At 41.3% G+C, this 11,218-nt stretch overlaps 1 protein-coding gene across 2 annotated transcripts in view; it reads left to right on the top strand.

Moving 5' to 3' along the window:
- The first annotated feature begins 1,304 nt into the window (after positions 1 to 1,304).
- Positions 1,305 to 11,218, top strand: part of snap25a (synaptosome associated protein 25a) — a 37,283-nt gene continuing 27,369 nt past the window's right edge. Inside the window, exon 1 of one of the 2 annotated variants that reach the window (XM_044329523.1) lies at positions 1,305 to 1,465. The gene's annotated coding sequence lies outside the window, so the exon portion shown is untranslated. The remainder of the gene's footprint in view (positions 1,466 to 11,218) is intronic. The other variant, XM_044329522.1, reaches the window with a different exon arrangement.

Genomic DNA, 11,218 nt, shown 5'->3' with positions numbered 1-11,218 from the left:
TACTTGTTAGTGGGTTAAATTTGCTGTTGGTTTGGGTCTTTTCATGGGATTTGTTGAAAATAAGAAAAATACTGAATATCATCAGACTTATCCTTTAAAACCTTGGTGATGAAATATCTATCTGTGGAAGAATACATACTTTACAACAGCTCTTTAAATATATTTAATACATTTTCAACCTCATACTGTAAAGCTGAAAAAGGAAAAAGGACAACCCTTATTATGATTTTAGATACAGTGATGATACAGCAAAGTACCACACACAGCAAGGCACCCATAAGCCAAAAAAATGTCCTCAAGGTCATTAGGACTGGAATACATTTGTCTAATATATGCAAGCTGTTTAATTTTCTTCAAGTTACTCTGCTTATTTGGGAAAGCAAAAGAATCAATGGTTACCACGGTGGCTGGATTTATTCTGAGGGGAGCAAAAATGAGCTGCTGGGCCTCTGTTAACCCTGTATTCCCATCTGTGCAGTGTATACAGTTTTATATGCTGGAATATACATGCATGCATCATTTAGGAATATGCACAATGAAAGTACAGTATCAACTGTAATAATAAAGGTTTTAAAACTGGATTTTGACATAAGGAACCTTGCAAGGTCAGCCCTCACAATCAGGACCCATTTATACAGGCATATTCCCAAACAAATTATAATTGATTAACTTACCACAAATTGATTGCACCACAGTGAGTATGGGTCTTTGCAAGGCCCCTTTGGGGGTCTGTGGACCCAAGCCAGTTGCGCACTTTGCCTGATTGGTAATCCAGACTTGGTTACTGCAGGTGCTGAAGTATGATTAGTCATGCTGGTGGCAAACGTCTTTGACCAGTTAGATTGCTTTGATTTAAAATGATAGTTCCCATAAAATTCCCATAGATGCTGGATGTGAGACCAACTTTATGAACAGTGACAGTGCATAGTGTGACAGTGCATAGACTGATTTTGCAGAAAGACGCAGTTACATTGCAACAACTCAAATATCTTGTGAGAATTTGTGGGGTTAAATGGTGAGAGCTTCAAACCAAGAGAACCTTGCATAAAGCACTAGACATGTATGAATGTATGTAAAACTGATGCGATCATGAATAATGCATATACAGTCTATATCTGTCTTGCCTGTAGTTGCATAAACATACACCAGCAACATTTCAAAACATCCGTGCAGCTGCCCAATATAACAAAGACTTTTTTTTTGAAGTCTCTCTCTCTCTCTTTGACAGATATCTATTAAAAGCTGCTGCTGACGTCAGAGGTGTCCGCCATCTTTGAGAGCTGCACTGCTTCCCCCCCCACCCCCCACCCCCTCCCATTCAAGAAGAAGTGAAGAGGACTCAGCCGACGCGCAGTGCCTTTGCAGCATCCCAGTTATATACAGAGACAGGCTGGTATCGGTTAGCTCGTGAAATACACAGATATTTCCTCCCTTACTGACTGCGGGGCACCGACAACAGGCTCAGGTAAGAGAGAAGACACTTTCTATTAGATTTACAATTCATGTTTTGTTTTTGTTTTTTTTTTTAAAAAATGGGATACCTTTTGCGCATTGAAGCAGCAGATGTTTGTTATTTGTGAAACGTGCGCTGTGGATGTCTGCTTGTATCCCGCAATGCCAGCCTGAATGATGGTGATGCTTTTGGGTTTCATCTTGTTTGGGAATATATATCGCGGATAATTTGCAGCCCCTGTTAGAGGAAAGAGGAGGGTGAAGGATGGAAGGGGGGAAAAGAAGGCAGTGAAGGCAATGCGTGACCTCCTGGGTGATAAATCTCAAACACGCAGTGGATTGCTGAGAGGATGGATGCAGTGCGCTATAATGCGTATATTGAATGTGGGCGTTTTCAGTGTTTCAGCACCTTGGACAGCACCAGAGCCTCGAAGCTTTCACCTACGTGAAGGAAAACACACCGAGGAGGCGAAATACATGTATCAGCATGTCGATTATGTGTCCAAACACCGCATTGTTAAGGGGTGCAGGGTCTGTGCCACACAGTCCTCCCAGCCATTTTTTTTTTTTTTTTAGAGGGAATTGTTTTCTTCACAATCAATGTCGCGGCTGACTGAGAGAATCATCTCCCACCTCAAAGCTGAGAGGCAGCAGGTAGACTGCTGATGTCGCAGCAAGATGGTGAATCATGAATCAATCTGTCGCACTCTTGTCAGACAGTTAAAAAAAAAAAAAACAGCATCCCCGCTGACAGAGAGGGGTACATTCAGGGTGAATGCGGTGGATGTGGTGTGATTGAGAGAATGTCATTTAATAGTAAACTGCGCCATGGTGAAGTCGGTGGGAGGAGGGTAGCAGATATAAACAGGAGGGAGGAGGGATCCAGCTACAGGAACACGTCGCTTCCTTTTCTTTCTTTCTCTCTCTCTCTCTTTTTTTAACGCAATGTCTTTGCATCACACGCGGCAAGATGAATGTGACCCAGGCTTGAGGGGGACTTGAAAATATCCTTTACGAGGGGTTTCAGGCGAGAAAGTGGGGAGACGAGCGCCGAGGAGGACCGCGGTGAAACCCGCACTATGACACCAAATTCCCCCTCCTCCTCCTCCTCCTCTTCCTCCTCCTCCTCCTCCTCCTCTTTCTCCCCCCTCAGTATCCCATACATCCATCCAGCCAGCCGTCTCCGTGGCGACGCACATCACTGTCAAAGAGCTGTCTGTCAACCTCGCATGGCGCACAATGTGCTAAATTGGTACCGGAGCACTCCACATGCGCAAATGCTAAACCTACCAGCTTGGATTGCTGCATAATATGATGCAGATAAAACACTTCATACACACTATATATTAGAAAATCATTATCTGTGTTACCTCAAATGACTTGCAAATTTAAGAAAAAAAACAATACCTGTCTGTAATCAGTAATTTCTCCAATCTGACCCTAGAAATTCACTCGATATCTGCAGGTATATGGAAGTTTGGGTGGCAAATAATAATCGGTGTCTAGGTTTTCAATGGTGAATTGACGCCCCTGTGCTGCCTACTGCCTGTCACGCACGGCGCACATTACCGTGCCTGCTACCAGGAGGAACCCGAGCCTCGTGATGCAGAAATCCGTTGCCCAAAAAACACTGACAGAGGAGACAGTTATTGTTGGGTTTGACAATGCGGCACATCAGATTTGGAAGTCGTGTTGATCTCTGGCGCACTTGGAATTATTGTAAATGACCACATGGGGCTGCAGGCTGGCTGGCTGATGCTTACTGACAGATGCTGTCACTTGAGGGTTGATTGAATGTTTGCCACATCACTGGAAGTCATGCAGTTGACACTATGTCATGAGGATCATTGACCAAAATATAGTATATTATTTATAGTTATTTTATGATAACCTGTATTGTAAGGATAGAAGCAAACACATATGAGCTTATATCTAAAGGAAGAATACAAGTTTTGGACTCTGACAGCTTTGTATTCATAACAATGGCAGATTATAGCCTACACTATATGGAGAGCACAGAAAAGCCCCTAAGGATGCTCTGGTTACCATGACCGCTATACCATATCACGTTATGCGGCTTGCACTGTTTGGACTGCAGAGAAGGAGAGAAACAGGGAGGGGGTGGTGGGAGAGGGGGGAGGGGGGGTGTGGGTGTCAGGCCTACTGCACACACTGTGGAGAGAGCTGCTATCTGGATAAATGGTGACTCACAACACCATCACCAGCCACTGATTGTTTCTCAGAAACACCCTGGCAGTTTTACGCTCACTTATTGTACTGTTCTGAAACGGAGCCAAAGCCGATGTGATCGATGCTGGTGAACATCGAGCCGGCTGGATGGCTGCGCATTGCGTGTTTTGGTGCAGGTCTTATTTGTTTCCCCTTTCTAGAAGCTCCTCTCTGATTCAGACTCTCAGCGTGGAGCTTCAAGTGATGATCAAGCCCCAGTTATGCAATAAGACAGAGAAATGGGAGACCAGCATCGTTTTTTTATGGTTTGAATTTTTTAAAAAAAGCCAAAAAAAAACACATCAGAGAGGTGATTCCTTGAAAGGTCTTTAACAGGCCCAACACAAACATTCACCTCATTCATTCACCCATGAATTAGCAGCTATACATGTTAACCTCATACCACAGACATGAACTCTCTCACACTGGTCTTCAGTGAAATGAGACATATTTGAGAATCTTATTAAGGCTGTTTCACACTAAGCAGTCATGTGCAAAAATAGGTGTTTTTTTTTTTCCCCACATGGCAGGGGGAGTGAACGTCATGTTTCATTCATGACTGACAACGCAGCAGCAAGGCCAGGTGCAGAATCACAAGAAGCAGCTTACAGTATATTTGGGTCTGAGTTCAACTTGCAGCTGGAGATGCAAAATGACTGTATCTCTGGAAGTGAAAAGTATTCATAGTTCTTTGCTCAAGGGCATTGTTAAAAAATGCCCTTGAGCAAAGAACTAGACCACTGTCTGCTCCCTCCTTTCTAAAGTGTTCTGGTTGGGAATGTGAACTAAAAGCTGAACTGCTGCGGTTGTTTCTTGCTGTCAGAGTGCAGTTCAGGTTTTAGCTGCGTGACAAACAAAATCATCCTCATGGATTCAGCGGAGCTTGTTCTGTTGCTGTCGCATTAATAACTCTGAGATGTCCCGAATGATACCCTGTGGTGGTCAAGTATGCTGTGCTTTCTCTCTCTCTCTTCTTCTTTTTTTTTTTTTTTTTGGAGTAGTGAAGCCTATTCTGGGTTCACAGTCTACAGCCAGAGGAGACATGGCTGTTGTCTGGGATTACCACGGGAGATTATGATTATGATTGTGAGGTTATTTTATGACTTTTGCTGGACGGTCAGCATGTCACAAGTCTCCCAGGTGGCTTAACCCTTAAGAAAGATGTTTTTTAGCCGCAGACTCTTCATAAGCAACATACAATAATATAATTAAAAGGTTAAAGGGGCATTTCAAATGGTGCACAAAACTGTAAAACAGATGACAGAAACATACAGAGATGATATAAATCTACTGACTACTAAGGACTAATGAAGTTAACAGAACACTGCTTTTCTCAATAGTCATAGTCAATAGTTAAAGATTTAGGGAAATGAGCTTTAGAGTTAGAGAGTTAGATGAAAGGTTTGATACCACTCTTACAGACATGAGTGGTATCAATCTTCTCATACAATTCTCAGCAAGAAAGGGAATAAACGTATTTCTCAAGATGTCAAACTTTTCCTTTAAAAGAAATAGGACTTAGAAGAGTTATTTGCAGAAAAAAATGTCGTTTTCTTACAAGCAAGTGTGACCTATATGAGAGCGATAGCTAAGTGGCAGCAAAAATGGCAAGTAAGGTTGAAAGGTAGGGTTGAGGTGTCGTTGTGTCCAGTCAGCCCCCACGGGACAGGCTCTCACTTTCTGCGAGACACGTAAACAAAAACAGAGAAACAAAATGCACAGTGAGAGTATGCAGTGGCACATTTCTTCCCTCATCAAACCACATCATGTATAATTTTTTACATTCTCTTTTTCTGCGACACAGCAGCACTTATATGTTAGCTTACTGTTTTAAGAGTAAGCTCACGAACCACTTCAGCTAATTATCGTGTACAGTAGAGACATAGTTCCAGGTTTTATCTTTGTTCAGCATTTGAGATGTTGCCTTATAAAAACCAGCCAGGTTGATACAACTGTCTCATTGCATTATGTTGAGTAGTTGGAGGTAAGTTGCAGAAATGAGCAACATAATTGTCAAAAAATCCTTTCAGAGCTTGCACTAAAGTCTCTAAATTTAGCTTTATTTACCTTAGTTTTACCCCAACTGCAAGTGATATGACAGCCACCAAAAAGTTAATATTATCTCCCAAATGATGCTCTTGCTTTTGAAGCATTTCTGGAAAGGAAAATCAAAAAAAATCCACCATCATTTTTTCCCCTTTAAAGCCACATTTATGAGACAGTTATCTGTGAGGCTGATCCACTGCGCTGTCAGGCACTGTCATCTTTCTGCCATCTGTCCCCGCTCCAGCTCTAACAGGGTTAGATTATTATTCTTTTGATTAATGAAAGGAATTTAAGGGGAGAAAATGAAAGCGATTAGAAGGAGAAGGAGCGGGAGAAGGGAGTGAGTGGGAGAGAGACAGAAAATAGAAACATGAAGAATAGAACTATGAGTGAGAGAAAATGGCAAAGTGAATGATCATATTATGAAATAGTATGAATGCTGTCTATTTGAGAAAACGGCATAAATGTCTCAATTAGAGATGGTTGTAACTTTTAAATCTATCTAGAATATATGTACTATATATTGGAGACAAATACCAGATCTCAACCAGAAACCAGAAGTACCTTTATGTCTGAAGAATAAACTGTAGGTCTCAGTGTACACACTTGTATATGTGTGTGTGTATGGTGCAGACAGCTTCAGTTTCATATTGATCTGTAGCTTCCAACATATCATTTTCACCACAGAAATAGACACGACTTTAGAAGTATTGTATTGTAAACCATCTTGACACAACTAAAGCTTCCATTTCCAGAATCAAAGCATGTATAGACATCTTATCCCTGCATCAGTGAAGCATAAAGTCACCAATTAATCTGCTTGGGTCAACATGAATACGCCCTCCGCTCTCTAGATTACATGGCATTGTGTGCTCAGGTGCAGGGATAATACGACCGAGGACATATCAGTCTTCTGCAAACATGACGCTGTGCGGAGCGTGGAGACGGGTTTTCATTGAAGGATCAGTAAAGGGTTATGTGGTTGTTTTTTGGTGATATTGTTGCTGTAGGTCCGTCGGTTGGGTTGGGTAATTTATGATGCTGCAGTGCAGCTGACCGGGGTTGTCGGTGCAGGTTAGCCTCTGCAATGCTTTTACATAAACCTTAAACAGCAGGATATCTGCAGGATAGATGGTATTTATAGGATCTGTGATTGATTGTTTCATGGGATATGAGATTTGTCTTATTTTAACGTCAATATATGTATGTACTATTACTGCATCATAAAGACTGCATCTATTATAGGGCATAATGGCATGCATGGTGTGATGTATTATGTATTCTCCATCTGGTGTGAGTTTGTAATGAATCTGGTAGCTACACAGTCACTGCACAACATCTCAAACCTTTCAGTTTTTACCAAACATTTGATCAGATTTTTGTTGTACTAGTCGTAATCATTCCATAACATATTGGCATTAATGCCTACAATGTATAAAATGTCTTACAATGCCATGTGAGCAATGCAGAGTATCAGTGTTATCATTTATTGATTATTTTAGACTGACCGACACTGGAGGTCAACATTGCCCCCTGCAGCATTTACAGCAGGCAATTCAAATATGACAGTATTCACTTGATTTCACTTATCATTCACTGTAGTTACTAAATCATTCAAGTCATTTTAAGCAAATAGGCCCACATTTCACTGAATTTAACTTCTTAAATGTGAATATTTGCTGTTTCTTTTATAATATTAAGATGAATATCTTTCCGTTTTGGATTGTTGTTTGGAGATGTCACCTTGGACCATTTTCTGACATTTTATAGAAACAAATGAATTAGTAATGCAAATAATCATTAGTTGAAGCCCTTTATATGTTTGATGCATATACATAACATGTTTATTGAACATATCAGATAAACATAAGTTTTAAGTTTTAAGAAGGCAGCACAGGTGTCATTTGATATTTTTATGATTAGTGTATTCTGTCAGAAGGTATTTCATCCTCTGGGTGCACCTAATTGCTTTTTAATGTCTTTGTTTTTACGACTTCTCAAATATTTAATAGGGTCTTACATGACTCTGAAGTGGCCTGCCTACTAAGGCTCATGACCATGAATGAAGCAGAGACTCGTATTAAAGCGCTGAACGTATCCAGCTGGACTCTGAAATAAATGTCTGGGGATCACTGATTGGAATTCTTCCCTTTAGTCACCGGATGGAAATGCGCTATAATCCTATGTCGTTAAAAAACTGTGACCAAAAGGGTAATGAAAGTCATCAATATTGATTAGTGCATAACACAGTGTGATGGTCTGTTACTGGAGCATCACTAAAACTTCAGAAATTCTGTGTATGCAATCTGCTGCTGGCTTGAACGTTTCCTGCCTGGGATTCCATCAAACATGCAGATATAAAAAGGACATCTGCTGCATTTTTCACCCGGAGAGCCTTTGCATCTCTCTGCCCTGACGTTTATTACGTCGTAAAACACGAGAGGTTGTGCTTCTAATTCAAAACAGGCTGCAGAAGCCTGTACAGAAATTGCTTTGGTGATTGTTGGTCATATGTTCATCTGCCCCGCCGCTCTCTAAACCGCCCCCCTCCCCTCCCCTCAACACCCCATCTGAACACTTCCCACTTCTTCTCCTTTCAGCTTTACTGCCAACAACAGCCCCTGAGCACCCCTCCCTGTCATGTTTTGCTTGTCAAATGTCATATCTCCACGGCCCTCTAGCAGCCAAAACGTCATCTGTAATAGCCGCACGGTAATGAATGTGGCCCCGGGTGCTCCCGTGGGCGAGCAAATGTTGCAGCCAGAACCCCTTTTACCCGGGGAGACCACAGAGGTGACTGTAAGCACGACGCTGAAGGGCGTTGGCGAAGCTCATGTTTGGTGTAATATGCTTTGCATACTGAATTATGGCGTTAATATAGCATATTTTTCTCCTAGCTTAGAATAAACTCCTCAGTCTGTACCACTGAGATGTTCTTGTCTAGTCTACCCGTCTATTGTTCCTGCTGCTGCTGCTGCACTCGCCACTTGTTCCCAAGGAGCAGTGAGCTGGCTGATAAGGAGCCATGCAGCTAAGCATCAATGAGGAGAAGGATGGAGGGGGGGGGGAGTAAGCCTTAAAACACAAGGCAGGCTTGCCCTTTGCTTACCCTCAGTCTATCTGATCTCTATTAGCAAATGCAGCCGCAACGCCACCTTGACGAGACAATAAATAGGATGATGGAACTGTTTTTACGTTGGTGCTGTATGATAATGGATGAATTGACAGTTTTTACATTGACATACACGCAGGTCATCTCGTGGCTATCCTTCAAGCTGTTTACAGCGAGTAGCCACTCCGGAAGAATAGAGTGTATGAGAGTAGGTGTGTGACTGGAATACTAAGTGAGTAACCTGACATCAGCATCTCGCTTTCTGTAATTTTGCCCTCGACACTTCCAGAAAGCTGTAAACTGTTCTGGCATCCCAGAACCACACTCGCTATCCATAATGATGAGAAACTAAAAAAAGACTACGGACATACATGGCCTGCAACAGTTCATCTTAGAAAAATGCGGTGGGCATGTATGGAATATGTCTCGTAGGATTTATTTATGTGTTGTATAACAAGCCTTGTAGGATACTGTGACCAGATTGTGTTTGAGTGTTTGTATTTCTGTACATTGAAATGCAGTATGAGGGGTCTTCATCTACCCAGTGGTTGTGGTTTTTATGGTGATCACAGAACATGGTACAACAAGCAATTTATTCATACATTCCTCTATATTATAAAGCTGTCTCCCAGTGCGTCTGCTACCCCTGCGTTGCTTGACAAACTGCTTTGGTATTTCTTCTCATTTCCCACTGAATCCTCAAAAACAGACAAAACCTCACTAATAAAACACGTTTCAGGAAAAGGTTGTTGTCCTCGGCAACATGCTGTTGTCCTGCCATAGGCAGCCTCACAGCAAGGACTGATGAGTTAATGCTTAATACTGCGGCATTTAGCATAATTTCTAGACAGTATATTTTAAAAATGGATATAGGTCTGTATGCAGATTTGTTTTTGATGTGTAACATGACTTGATATGCCTGCTGGAATTTTTTTTTTATCAGTGGTGGAGTTTTGAAGCACTGTTTTTCCCAACCTTGTGTTACTTGTAGAGTTGCGACTAATAATTGTTTTCTTTATCGAATAATCTCATAATATGGTCCATAAAATGTAATAAAATAGTAGAAAATGCCCGTCACAATTGCCCAGAGCCCAAGTTGACATATTCTAATTGCTTGCTTTGTCTGACCAGTGATCCAAAACCCAAAAATATTCAGTTTAATATCATAGAAGTCCAAGAGAAACAGCAAAAACCTCACATTTGAGAAGCAGGAACAAGTGTATTTTTGACTTTTTTCTTGCCTTAAATGACTTAAACAATTACTAAATTATCAAAATTGTTGCCAATTAATTTCCAGATGACCAAACAAATCAATCAAATGAATAATTGTTTAACTTCTTAATTCAAATGTCTGATGACCCCTAGAGGCTCCTCTCAGGGCCACAGTGGAGAAGAAAAGCTGCAGAAAGTCACCTGCCTCAGTGAAGCTGGAGCTTTTGAAGTGTTACCCTGCACTGTTACGTGCCTCCACCTCCTGGTCTTTAGCCATGTGTTTCTGAGATCTGGATGCTCACAGTGGGGCCAGATGAATAAGTGATGGGGTCTTGGACTTCTCAGGTCAATAATGCATGGCATTCTTTCTAGAGCGGGCCACTGGGATGTTGCTCTAACACTTAATGCTAGCTCTTCTGAGGAGAGAGAGCTCCAACTGTAGTGACACTTGGGCTTGTTGTGTAATGTTACATCACTGTTGTTATTATTCAGGCTCGCTGCGGTTCCTGGTAGAGTAGTGTCATCTCATTGTCATGGTAATAATGTGTCGAAACGTCACCAGAGAGTTGGGAAAAAGAGGCATTTCAGGGTACTACTGTATATTATTGTTCTTTTGAGCCATAAAAATGGCTGCCATAATTTTTATAGCATTATATATCATTTTACATCATGGATGTCATCTGTAGCCAAATGACAGCTCAACTAATTTTAAAAGAAACACCCACATGATCCATTTGAGTTCAGTGCTTTTGTCACTGCAGTCTTCTGTAAGGAGTGATAACAGCCAACGGAAGACCTTCGCAATTAAGTCGTTTTATGTGACAAAATTTATTTTCCCAAGGGTAATTCACATCAATCTCTCATCTGTTACTGTGCTAACTGGAGCCAGGTGGCTACTTTTAAACTACCAGACCTTTAAATTCAGTTATCGTAGTGTAAATGCAGCATTAAATTTGCTCTGAATATTTCTCTCTTTTTGAGTTTGGGCAGCAGAGCAGAAACAATGAAAACATGCAAAAAAAATAAAAAATCAGACGCTATTTCATCTCATCTCTGTTAGCCTGAGAGATTTTCTCAAAATCACCCAAATGTATTCATCCCACCTGAGAGATGGAGTGTATTTAATGTGTTTCAGCTCCTTATGTCCTCCGTCATTCGAAAAGATGG

Source organism: Thunnus albacares, chromosome 16 (assembly GCF_914725855.1).
Source record: "Thunnus albacares chromosome 16, fThuAlb1.1, whole genome shotgun sequence".
In the NCBI taxonomy this organism is placed as follows: domain Eukaryota; kingdom Metazoa; phylum Chordata; class Actinopteri; order Scombriformes; family Scombridae; genus Thunnus; species Thunnus albacares.
The sequence above is the reverse complement of the archived record's forward strand: the minus strand, read 5'-3'. Positions and strand labels throughout refer to the sequence as shown.